General features: G+C 42.1%; 1 pseudogene across 1 annotated transcript; it reads left to right on the top strand.

Moving 5' to 3' along the window:
• The first annotated feature begins 4,605 nt into the window (after positions 1-4,605).
• On the top strand, positions 4,606-10,117 carry LOC149314109 (glutathione peroxidase 2-like; annotated as a pseudogene). The gene is made up of 2 exons (XR_016281108.1): positions 4,606-4,842; positions 9,480-10,117. The product of XR_016281108.1 is annotated as a glutathione peroxidase 2-like (transcript).
• The last annotated feature ends 1,612 nt before the right edge of the window (positions 10,118-11,729 follow it).

Genomic DNA, 11,729 nt, shown 5'->3' with positions numbered 1-11,729 from the left:
GCCGCTGTCTGCATGCTTTTGAGCAATGGCGTCTACAGTATTGGCAGTAAGTAGCAGAGTGTTGTATGTGGTAGGGAGGGCTGCTATTATGGTCAGGAGCACAGAGTTTCCTTGCCCAAAATACCATTTGAACACTAAAAAACACAAGAACATTCCTGTGAATTCGATCCTGCAAGGCTCCAAGGTTGACTCAATCTTCCATCCTTTTGTAAGTCAATAAAATATGTATCCAGCTTGTTGGTGGCTATTGGCTAACACACTGTAAACCTCTTGGAGCTTAGCACTATAAAGTGCTATATAAATATGTTACTGCTATTGCAAATTCCATCCATTTACTTAGAAGCAAAAGCGGCCGTCAAATGTTACTGGACTGTCACCTCCATCAGCACCAGCCAACATAGTTAGGAGGGGTGATGGGAGTTATAATCCAGAGACATCTGCAAAGAAGCAAAAGTGGTTATATTGTTATAGGACTACCATCTCCAGAAGCAGCAGGTGCCAACATGGTTAAGGAGCGGTGATGGAAGTTACAATCCAGAGACATCTGGAGGTGAACCTCAGGTTCCCTATCTTTATCTGGAATCTGCTGTAGAGTAAGTGACATGCCAAATTTGATGCACCTCAAACAATTACCCAGACTCTATAAATAAGTCTAGGAGAGCAGGGATGTTTGTAAAGTGGACATATCTCTCATGCCATGAGGGATAGATAACTCACTAGTACCCAGTACTCATTACTACTTAGACTTTGAAGGAGGATGAGCTGCACATGTACTACTTGTCTACACCGTATCTCAAGTTTTGTACATAATCGATCAGGTTTGACTCTTAAGTGGTAAGTCTTGTGACTAACAAATCACCTTTGTGTCTTTTGATTGTTCTAATCTAGATTATTAGTCACTGAGTTATTGAAGAAAATTCTGAGCTGGCTCTAGGAAATAAGATTGCTGGATCCTGTGCTGCTGGGTGACTTCTTCAGTACACTAGATGTAGGTTGGAAGTTGTGTGTCTGGTGGCTCTGTCTGCATGCTCATTCTGCAGGCCATTATTTGCTGATACAGCTCTTTGGAGTCAGCCAAGGTATATGGGGCTCTTGTGTTCTTCGAATGCACTTGAGAGGTTTGCATTAAGGCAAGTCCCTCACTCCATTTTCTTTTAGAAAACGATCTCTGATTACTGTACTCTGGTTACATGCGCTACCTTCCTCTCCTTGAGCTCACTGGGAATCTGATCCAGCTGTTAATTATTCAGTGAGCTCCTTGTGGCAGGAGAAGCAGAACTCTCATTAGAGGTTTTCATTATCCGGTCAGTTTGGAAAAAAGCACACTGCAGCACTGGGAGTTCATTTTTTTCTTTCTCTTTCAAAATATTTTGCTATGAACAGAAATTTACAATCAAGTTAAAAATACATTGTTGAAGACGTCTGCATCGATTCTGTGTTGACACAAGGCATATCAATATAAATTGCACCTGGAGTGTAACAAGAAAATGGCAACACATTGTAGTTGTTGGGCTTGCACAAAAGGAAAGGCTGCTATGCAAAGAAACGTGCACGTGTCTACTGTGCTACATAATGAGTAGCTCATTCTAAAATAATATACTTTTGGTAGCTGTATTTATCATGGATGGTAGACCCCCTGCCACCAATACTCTCATGGTAGATCAGTAATGCCCCCTACAGCATCTGGTAAGTTAGCAGGGAACCTGAATTGGTTTACCTTGCCTCCTCCTTCTAATATTTCTTTCTGGCAAGACAACAGGCACCAAAGATGGAGGATATCACATTCTTGGGCAAAACAAGTCACTCTGCTAAAGGGGCAGTTCTGACTGAACTATCATTCCCATAGAAGTCGGTTCCTCATTTCTTATTGACTTCCTGATACCATCAAACCAGAGGCCATGGTAGATCATCCTTTCTGTAGTGAACTCAGCACATACTCTGAAAGCCATGACTGACTCAGTACGTAATCTGGAACTAGTTAAGCTGCATTTGCTGATTTTATTTAGAAGGGTGTGAGAGGGGGTAGACTGTTGAGTGGGTTTGTTGTTTCTCCTCCCTGACCCCAATAACTTTTAGAAATTCAGATACTTTTGTATGTTCTTTTTTTAAAAAAAATCACACTAGACTCATCCCCATGTGAAGGATGGGCTTACACTTACATCCTCAGGATTTCCACAAGGTTCTTTTAGTTTTAAAGTTCTGTTTTGGGGGATTTGGGACAATAAAATCCAAATTCCCTTTTTATTCCCCACCCCTACTCCCAAATCTGGTTTTCTCTGTCTGCCTGCCTGCCTGCATGAGGCTTCCTTTTTCTGGATGTAGATAGAATTAAAGGGTTCTTTGGGCTAGTCTACACGTAATTGTATTACACGAATTGCTGTGGATTTTCACACATTTGCTGAAAATGCACAGCCATGCAAAACAGACAGATGGACAGCCAAATGTTCGATAATGTGCATCATTGCAGATACTCTGGTAAATACCTTGAATCCTTTTTCAACTAAGTTTATGGAGTCCTCCCCACCCCCCTGGCAAAAAGCCTGACTTCCTCTTAATTCTATGTGGCTAGATCATAGTCTGTTTTATTCTAATGAGGAGTGTTTTAATTGTGTAGAAAGCCAGTCTGTTTGGCAGGAAAATATCTACATGGTAGGAAGTATATCTGCCCCTGCATGACTTTGTCTGAGCCTATACAAAATGGAATTGGGGATGTGGCCCTCCCTCACATAAAATTTTCCACCTTGGCTTTGGAAAGCTTAGAACAAGGAGTAGGGATCACTGAAGTCCTTTAGCCCTGCTGAAACTATTATGAAGATGCTCAAACTGGCACAAAAAGTATAGCAGTTTGGGTCTCACTCCAGGAAATTCTTAACATCCTGTGATAAATCCACATTTCAAACGCTTTTACTGTATTTTTTCAGTGCTGAAGTCCACAATTCAATGCTATGCAGTAGACTACATAACACAGTGGGCATTCTCAAGGCTAATGTTAAAGTTATGTTGTATGTTAGACTGTTATTTATTTATATATTGCCTCCCAGTTCCAAAGCCATGCACAACAAGTAAAAGCTATTTAAACAATGCAAACATTAAAAAAAAATACTTTTTTAAAAAAATCATTTTTCAACAGTTTAAGAACAATGGTAAAATATAATTTTAAACTAAAGAATTAAAATGGAGTAATTTCAAACACCAAAATCTATAGATGAAACAACATATGTATCAACAAAGAAAGCTTTATTAGACCAAAGTTCCATCAGGCTTAGTCTTTTCTACATAAAATACATTTAAAAATCTACTTGGGACATCTCTATTCTAACATTCATTGCATGATTGTGCTCATTCAGCTAGATTCCAAGAAATTTCTGTTTGTTCACATTTTCATTTAAAATGTCTAATGATAAGAGAGAAAGGATCTTTGGAAATGATGCTGTCCATGCATGAGTAGATACAGCTGGGCTTCCAAATTAATAGATTCTTTATCCATGGATTCAACCATCCACATCTTGAAAATATCTAAAATTAAATAAATTTCCAAAAGCAAACACTGATGTTGTCATTTTAAATAAAGGACATAATTTTACCACACCGTTGTATTTAATGGAACTTGAACATCCACAGCTTTTGGTATCCATGATAGGATCCTGGAGCCAAACCCTAGTGGATACCAAGGGCCCACTGAAGTAATGGGGTAGAGAGTTGCGGCTGCTGTATTATGTAGTTGACACTTTAACATTACTACAACTTAGGGAGCATTCCTAGGTAAATATATTCAGTGGTGCAGTGTCAGTTCATGACAGCTGATGTTGTGTGGCTTCAGGTTGTTTTTGACTTACGGAGACCCTAAAGTGAATCTATAATGGGGTTTTCGTGGCAAGATTTATTCAGAGGAGATTTCCCATTGCTTTCCCCTGGGGCTGAGAGAGTGTGACTTGACAAAGGTCACCCAGTGGGTTTCATGGATGATAGAATTTGGACCCTGGTTTCCAGAGTCATAGACCAACACTCAAAACATTATGCCACACATAGCCTATACACTGTTGCAAACAGAATCAACTTCTTACAATATGCCTACTCTCATTTTAAAAAATGCCAAAAGGTCTGATCATCCTGGTCCTAACCTCATTTTGCCAATGCATCCTTGAGAGAGCCAAGTCCTGCCACACAAGCAATGAGCCACTATACTTTCAATTCTTGCCCTCCCAATTTAAACTGTGACCCTCAATGTAATTACTAGGAAAGAAAGTTCTAGTGAACACAGTAAGTATTACTTCTGAGTAAACATGCATCCAATTGTGCCGTCGCACTCTGTATAAATAGCCATGTCTTAAGCAGCATGAATTATTTAGAGTTGGCCGCACTATCACAGTGGCTTGGATATCTGTCCTAAGTTGCTGGCTTGCAATGGAATGCACCCTGGCCTGACCTGCTGCTTTGTTCTGAATCAGTAAGGAGCTGGATCAGTAACAAGGGGCATGGCTCCTCTTTCGGCTCAACACTAAGGAGAGAAAGGCCTTTGTGTGCAACCAATCACAGGAGCACCCAGAGAAGCATTTTAAGCAAGCAACTGTGTCTGCCAGGTGCTCACTGCTGCTTTGCCTCTTGGTCCTCGCAGCCATGATGACTCCCATAGCCAAATCCTTTTATGATCTCAATGCCACTGACCTCCAAGGGGAGAAAGTGGATTTCAACAATTTCAGGGGTAGGGTGGTCCTGATTGAGAATGTGGCCTCCCTCTGAGGCACGACAGTGAGGGACTACACCCAGATGAACCAGCTGCAGAGCAAATATCCTCGGCGGCTGGTTGTCCTGGGTTTCCCTTGCAACCAGTTTGGCTATCAGGTAAGTGCCTTTGTTGCATACTTTCTGCATTGCTCTTCTGGAGAGAAAGTGGCTCCTTCCTCAGCAGGATCAGTCTTTCTTTCAACATTGCTGTTGATCCTTTTTTGACACCACTAGTTGGGGATTGGAGACCTATTTTAACTATTTATTGGGACTCATATCTGAGTGGACATGTATAGGAGTATCAGGCTGTATATTCCATGGGACTTAACATTGTGGTGATTTTCTGCTCAACTGAAATGCTGGTGGTGATTAAATCCCAGAGTATGGTATACACACAAATTAAAAATGTATTCTTGTCTCCTTCTACCAAAAAAGCAAGCAAAGTATTACTGAAAGAAATGGCAAATATTCAACAAACATGCAGTTTGTTAAAACAACCCTTGTTCTGGCTCTAAATGTGAAAGGTGTATTTGTCATTAATTATGTATTTATTGAAGGTATTTGTCCATCACTTCTCAATGCCTCAGGGCCCCAAAGGTTCACTATTATAAACATGCACCTTTCTTGTTTTTGAAGAGGGAGCCTTTGTATCAAAGGAACCAGGTATATTTAAAATGTGGATTACTCATTTGGATAAATAAACTGACTGGAGTCCTCTAGAGACTTTGGCAATGGAGTCTTTGGAGATATGCATAAGGAGGCAATAACTGAAATGGTCACACATCTCTCTAGCCCTGGATGGGGTTCCTGCCATATGAAATTGGCTACGTTGGGCATCTTCCACCCCTGCAGCATTTAGAATGGGGGAAACTGCACTATCAAACTTTGCTCTGCCATGCAACTTTTAAAGGCACACAGGCTTTCCTTATAGCACCAACTGGCAACCTCACTGCAGATCTTCACTGGACATGTAATACACGATAGACGTCAATTAGATGATTGGTTGCTAGTTAACTTTGCAGTAGTTATGTCAGTGTGGTAGAATTCAAAGACATAGCTGTGTTAGACTGGAAAATCAGTACGCAAAGGGATCTTGTAGCACCTTTGAGACTAACTGAAAGAAAGAAGCTGACAGCATGAGCTTTTGTAGACTTCAGCCTTCTATGCATCTGAGGAAGTAGGCTCAAGTTTACAAAAGCTCATGCCACTAGCTTCTTTCTTTCAGTTAGTCTCAAAGGTGCTACAAGATCACTTTACATACTCTAATTGTGTGTGTATGTGCACGCACACATGCACGAGCAAGTTTCTGTGTGCCTTCACATCATTTAACTTTTAGTGATCCATTAATTTCATAGGGTTTTCTTAGGCAAAGAATATTCAGAAGTAGTTCTGCCATTTCCATCCTCTGAAATAAAGCCTACAGCTCCTGGTATTTGTTGGTAGTCTCCCATCCAAGTACTAACCTGGACTAATCCCACTTAGCTTCCAAGATCAGACAGGATCTAGTGCCTTTAAGATATTAAAGTCAATTGCCATCAGTACAATACTGGTAACCTATAATCCAAGGCCACTAGGGGTTCCATGAGAGATCATAATTTTAAAAAATGAGCAAACTTTTTTTGAGCTGTAGGTCTATAAATATTTTATGCAGGGGTTCCTTAAGCCTTGAAAATAAATTCAAGCATTCCTCTATGGCAAATTAATAAATAAATATTGAGAAAATCTGCTATAACTGCTGGAGGATGCTTATTGGGACTTAGATACTATTTTTTTGGCTGATAAAGGATGATGCACATCAATACTTCGACCTACTCAGGTCATCTAGAATTGCTCAACCCTTAATCATATAGTGGATATGTTGGATATACAGAAAAACCTCCTACAGAAGAAATGAGGTTGTGAAAACAAGGTATCACAGCTCTTGCTGGAATACAGACAGACCATGGGAGAACTTGAACTCCATCACACTCTTTGAGACAGACTGCAGCACTTCTAGTGATTCCAGAGAAAACTCTTCTGATCTATGCCATCTGGAAGTAGAAACTGGGGGAGTTAATTTTAAGAGCAACATTTTAAGAATTCCCGGTCAGTATGGCCATTCTAAGCAAGGCAACTGTACCAATGTTGTAATCCACTATGAATCCCATAATGGGGAAACAGTAGGACAGTAATAAAATAAAGGGAAAAAATACAATTGCCCTTACATCTTTTGTGTTGCGATAAATGTTGCTTCTCTGCTGACAATGCATGTATTTCATTATCTCAAGTGTTTATCACACGGAGCTTTTGGGAGATTTTGCAGCTCAGATCTGACAGGACTGTGGGTCCAACGATGCGAATTCACATCATAACGTGAATGTGTTATCAGACGAGATTCTTTTCTATGGGTGCTTCCGCAGTGATTCCAAAATGACCCCTCATTTTGGTGAAATTGGAAAAAAAGTGAATTCACAGAATTCGCTTTCAAGCTCACTTCGATTTCACTTCGAATTGGTCTGGTGCGGAAGATCACTCCGATGTCGCCTCCCTTGGCCTCCTGCGTCCTGCTCCTTCATCTCCATCCTCCTCCTTCATGCCATCTTGTCCTCTCTGCCACCTTGCCACCCATCCCATCATCCCCTGACTGCTCCTGCATCCCCATCTCGTCCTCTCTGCCACCCTGCGACCTATCCCATCATCCCCTGCCTGCTCCTTCAGTCCGACCCTGGCCCCAGTGATCCCCTGCAACCTATCCCATAATCCCCTGCCTGCTCCTTCAGCCCGATCCTGGCCCCAGTGACCCCCTGCGACCTATCCCATCATCCCCTGCCTGCTCCTTCAGTCCGACCCTGGCCCCAGTGACCCCCTGCGATCTGTCCCATCATCCCCTGGCTGTTCCTTCAGTCCGACCCAGGCCCCAGTGACCTCCTGTGACCTATCCCATCATCCCCTGGCTGCTCCTTCAGTCTGACCCTGGCCCCAGTGACCCCCTGTGACCTATCCCATCATCGCCTGGCTGCTGAGCCTGATCCTGGCTCTAGTGACCCCCTGAGACCTATCCCATCATCCCCTGGCTGCTCCTTCAGCCCAATCCTGGCTCTAGTGACCCCCTGCGACCTATCCCATCATCCCCTGGCTGCTGAGCCTGATCCTGGCTCTAGTGACCCCCTGAGACCTATCCCATCATCCCCTGATTGCTCCTTGAGCCCAATCCTGGTTCCAGTGACCCCTTGCGACCTATCCCATCATCCCCCGACTGCTTCTTCAGCCTGAAGGATGACAGCTTAGGAGGGGGCAGAGAAGGAGGACAGCATCCAGAGCCCCACTGAGCATGCACAAGGGCAGGGGTAGGCAACCTTTTTGACCCGGGGGCCGGGTTGCTGTCCCTCAGACAACTGGGGGGCCGAAGCCAAAAAATAAATAATTAAATAATTTTTTTGGGAAAAAATTATATAAATAAATAAACCGGGACAAATGTAGGACAAAATTTTCAAATGGAGGACACTTTTTTAAAAAAGGAATACACGTGAAAACATTTGCTAATTTTTTAAAAAATGGTAATATAAATGCATGTTTCTGAGGCTTCTATAGACAATTGCCCCCCCTTGCCCCGCTTGCCCCCCTTGCCCGTCACTTGCTCCCTCTTGTGCCGCTTGCCCCCCCTTGCCCGCCTCCCCCTGATAGGCCAAAGGCCCCTTGCCCTTGCGCGAGAGGCCAAAGGCCCTGGCGGCAATCGGCGGCAGGACTGGGCTGGGGCCGGTCCCAAGGCCTTGCCGTGCCGCATCCGGCCTGCGGGCCGTAGGTTGCCTACTCCTGCACAAGGGTCCCAATTCGAATTGTTGAATCTGCATGGTATGCACCGGTGTGGTAATACAATTTTCACTCATTCCGCTTTGCATGAATCCGCATCACATGACTTGCCTTGGATTCAATTCTCTCTCGATTCGGAAGGGCAACAGAAGGGCAACCAGGTGTAATAAAACATTCACGTTACGATGTGAATTCACATAGCTGAACCAGGAGTCACCCCAGATCTGAGCTGCAAAAAGCCCCATGTGATAAACCTCTCAGTCTTCCCCAATCTCGGGCCCTTTCACACCACGCAATTATAATGCTATTATTATTATTATTATTATTATTATTATTATTATTATTATTAACCTTTATTTATAAAGCACTGTAAATTTACACAGCACTGTACATACAATCTTTTAGTTAGATGGTTCCCTGCTCTCAGGTTTACAATCTGATTCCAAGATATCTGCCATGGCTCCATCCTATGGAATCCTGTAGTTTGGAGATGTACTGGAGGAACTCTCTGTCTGAGACTTCTAAATGTCCCTCCCAAAACTCCTCAAGATTTCAAAGCATGGACTATGGCAATGGAATCATACTGCTATCACTGTGCAGTCTGAAAGAGCCCCAACGTTTCCTAGAGACATTACATTCCAGCTTCTATTAATACTCAAAGCTAACCAAATATTTGGGTACTTGAGGGAGGAAATTTCATAAGCACCTTTTTCTGGCTGTGAAAATAAATGTGTTGGCCTTTCTGGACAGTGGCCTGCTGCACTTTTCCTTATGGTAAAGCCAAATGTACATGAATTTCAACCTCTAATAAATGTGTATATGTGTGTGTGTGTGTGAAGTCATGCAGTTGGGGGTAGCATGTATCAAAAATTGGTACCACTAAGAGAAACAGGGAACAGACCAAATTTTGATACTTTGTATGGCAGGTGCCATTTCTCCTAACTTTTCCCCCTTGAACCTGACAGGAGAACTGCACCAATGAAGAGATCCTCAACAACTTGAAACATGTGCGTCCTGGTTCTGGCTTTGAACCCAACTTTACTCTTTGCCAGAAATGTGAGGTGAATGGCAAGAACACCCACTCCGTCTTTGCTTACCTGAAGGACAAGCTCCCTTACCCAGATGACAACCCTTCCTGCCTCATGATGGAACCCAAGTTCATCACATGGAGTCCAGTGAACCGCAACGACATTTCCTGGAACTTTGAAAAGTTCCTGGTGGGTCCGGAAGGAGAGCCATTCAAGCGCTACAGCCCCCGTTTCCTCACCACCAACATTGAGCCTGACATACAGCGCCTTTTGAAGCTTGCCAAATAAGGCAGGGGAAACTGACACTACTTCTGAAATTATTCTAATAGTTTTAACATAACAACACTGGTCAGAAGAGTGGCTCGAAATTCACTTCACTGTGATTGAAATTCACTTCACTGTGATCATGAGTATCCCCTTACAGATCACCAACAGAATCAAGGAAATGCCCATGGCACCATTCCTTTCCCTTCCTCCCTCTCCTTTCCTGCTGAGTGCATTAGGTGCTTCATCCTGGCTCCTACAAGAGCTAATATCAGACTTTTACTAAGTGACGGTGTCCTCCCAAAGCTCAAAAGAGGGAACCTGAAGTGTGTAAAGGTGCTGATCCCACAGCTTTTGCTCGCTGGGCACCATTGGTTTCACAAGTCAAATAAAAAAGAAGTTTAAGAACCTTCTCCTCCTTCTCTTTTATTTCACAGATAGCTACTAAGGCCTACTCTGAACATTTGAAAAGGGGGAGCACTTACAAGGCTGAGATTCCTGAAGATTAAAATTCAATTAAGGAAGAGGTTAAAAAATGCAACCTATTACCTTGAAAGCCTCTGATTTAGATTTCCTCTATACACTACTTCTTGTTTAATGGAGACATCTAAAAGGTTTTCAAATTCAGTTTTTGACTATGGGAACAAAAATGTCTTTTACGTAGCAGTGTTAAACAACACACTCTGCTGAAACTGGTGTTTTGCCAATCTAGAATACAGCAGATTTGGATGAGGGCATCCAGACCAAAACATAAGCTTACAATGTAGTTTTATTAATGGTCTCTTTCAAAACGAATTTAATTGTGTCCCAGAATTAGTTCTGAATCAGCACTTACTTTTTTCAAAATAGCCCCAATCTAAACTGATCTGGGGACTAGTAGCATCTACTCAGCTTTTCACTGGGTTAGGCTACGAAAGGTCAATAGACAAAACGGACAGTCATTTAAAGACAGTCTTCTCCTTTACCTAATTACATATTTTGGAAAGCAGAGTTATTAATGATTTGTCACCAGCAAAAACACATGATTAAATTACATTATGATTGCAACATAATAAGAGAGAACTTCACTTTTTTGAAATGCAACTGTTCTTTACTAAAATATGTGTATTAGACCTAACCATTTAGGTATGCTTTGTAGTATAAAGTTGTAGCATTCCGGCATTAAAAAAGTATCTAAAGTAACTATTTCAGTTATGTTTGAACAGTGAGAAAGAAGTTCATTTTTAAAAAATTGCAATTATAACTACCAATTTAGGTCCTTGGAATAAGTAATTACTTTTTAGAAGTAACTTTCCAAGCTCTGTTAGAACTAGTCTAGATCAAGTTTGAATCTCTCCAGAAGGCTCTTACTCACCTTTAGATAACAGACAAATCCTCTGTAGAAGATATAGTAATTATAGGGGCTCAAAACTAGCACATTACGGCCATATTTACAGATTATGCATAACTGTATTTTTTTCTATTGTCTCTACTCAATACATTAACCTATAAAACTGTTGCCAACCTGTGAAGGAATAAAGTTTATTGTTATGGCTTAGTTTAACAAAGAGGGGAAAAGGAACATTGATGTAAGCCTTAGGATCTGGATGAACACAGTTGCCCAGACTATTATATAAATTCCAGCAAATATTCAGGTGCCCATGTCATTCCATAAAAGCACAATCTTAAATCACATTGGATGCATGCTTAATCTAAGGGGGAAGGAGGCAGAGGAGGAGGAGGAGGAAAAAAGCAAACTGAAAGCAGATTGAATTTTGAGGGACATATGCTGCAGAAAAAGTGAGCTCATTTCATGAACTCTGCAGGCAGATGAGATGCCTGCAGTTCTGTTTATCATCCCCTCTTCATCTGACAGTGGCAGACTGCAGCATTCCAGGCTGCTATCGTTCTGTCCAACCAGCAAAGGAAGGATGGTCACACAGG

The sequence above is a fragment of the Sceloporus occidentalis genome, unplaced genomic scaffold (assembly GCF_023333645.1).
Source record: "Sceloporus occidentalis isolate IW3139 unplaced genomic scaffold, rSceOcc1.0.p SCAF_4, whole genome shotgun sequence".
NCBI classification, from domain to species: domain Eukaryota; kingdom Metazoa; phylum Chordata; class Lepidosauria; order Squamata; family Phrynosomatidae; genus Sceloporus; species Sceloporus occidentalis.
The sequence above is the reverse complement of the archived record's forward strand: the minus strand, read 5'-3'. Positions and strand labels throughout refer to the sequence as shown.